Here is a 1,553-nt window from a genome sequence, read left to right as displayed (position 1 = left end):
TGTCCGCCCTTTCTCATAAGAGGCCGGGGGGGGGGGGGGAGATTATCTTCACGTTTGGGTGTGTAGTTGCCCTTTAGGGCTGTTCCTGAACTCCTCTTTGCATGGTCCCCTAGGCCTTTGAGTCCTTGTGTATGGGGGAAGGGTGCTTCAGCTGTTGGGGGGTTTGGGGTGCAACCTTTGCTACTAAAGTAGTTTGCAGCTCACATGGGGGGGTGAAGGTATCTTGTCCTGGCACTGATACTCTGACCAGCCATATAAATATGTGACGCACATCCACAAACGTGAGATCTTTGTGATTTCTTGCTACGATGGGGGGTGAGGGACACGAATGTCTTGTACATGCTCTTGCAGCTTTCTATGGCAGTGAAGTGCAATCGGCCTCTTTGCTGAACTGCTGAGATAAAATGCATTACAAGATAATGTCCTCCCTCAGCCTGAGCAGCTTGTAGACCTTGGAGTGGAGCAGTAAAGTGTGTGACGCGTCTGATTTTATTTTAGTGTTGCTATAAATTGCTCTTTGCTGGCAGTTTGATGGGTACGGTGTCCCTAATGGTTGGTTTTTTTCTTGCAGCGTGCATCGCCTATAGACCGGGGTCAGTGCGGCCGAGCAGATGGATATATCCTTGAAGCCAAAGTTAGTCTACCTGAAGGGCAAATTAACTTCTCCCCATCCTGGAATCTAATAAACAAAACTTAAACATTCAGTCTGCGTTTGTCATCTTTCTGGGGTAATGTTGCAATGAGTGCTGTGGTAGTGACTGCTCTGGTTGGGGGGTGTCTGTGATTTTGGGGGGGGTCGTGGTTTCCTGTCCGCACTGACAAGTGTCTCCTTAGTCTTCCTGTGACTCTGGGGTCTTATTCCGGTGCCAGAATAACTTCCTTCTTGCAGAAAGGCCGGTCTCTGCTGTGGGCCAATCCTTCCGATAGCTGGGAACACCTCATTTTGAATGGGATAACACAATGCATTGTCCTACAGCACACACAAGACTGCACTGCTGTGGTACAGCTATGAGCGAGTGTTGGGAGTCGGTGCCGCCGGGGGTTTTTAATTTTTATTTGGCTGCCACCGACTGCGTGCATGTGTGCATCCGTTTCTTTTCCCCAGGTTTTTAGACAACCAGAGGAAGTTAATGGCATTGCTTAAAGGAGAACTATGAGGCGAGTGCTTTTCACTCACCTCATAGTTCTAGCCGACCTGTGACAATGAGACTGTCACAGGTCGGCTCAGTAGATCGGGAGGTGAGAGAACACATACCGGCGTTCGCTCACCTCTCGATCCTGTCACGGCTCTCTGCCGTGACAGGGGGAGGGGCTGGATTCCCCTCTCCCCGCTCTGATCTGCCAGCGCTGACTGGCGGAACGGACGGGGGCGGGTACAGCTGGCGCTGCCTCTAGATAGGCAGAGCCAGCTGTCACTCACGCAGCTGGGCGGATCCTGTCGTCTAAGCAGGGCTCCACTCCGGTGTCTCAGTATACCGCGAGCTGTAGCTCCCTATATACTGAGCTTAGGGTGACGGGAGGACGCTAGTTTGTGTCCTCCCGTTACCCTGAGG

General features: G+C 51.9%; 1 pseudogene; it reads left to right on the top strand.

Annotated features, from left to right (window-relative positions):
- Positions 1-1,144, top strand: part of LOC108801431 — a 12,199-nt pseudogene extending 11,055 nt beyond the window's left edge.
- The last annotated feature ends 409 nt before the right edge of the window (positions 1,145-1,553 follow it).

This window comes from Nanorana parkeri, unplaced genomic scaffold (assembly GCF_000935625.1).
Source record: "Nanorana parkeri isolate BGI_ZX_2015 unplaced genomic scaffold, ASM93562v1 scaffold2337, whole genome shotgun sequence".
Classification (NCBI taxonomy): Eukaryota; Metazoa; Chordata; class Amphibia; order Anura; family Dicroglossidae; genus Nanorana; species Nanorana parkeri.
Note: the sequence above shows the minus strand (reverse complement) of the source record. Positions and strands in the feature narration are given on the sequence as shown.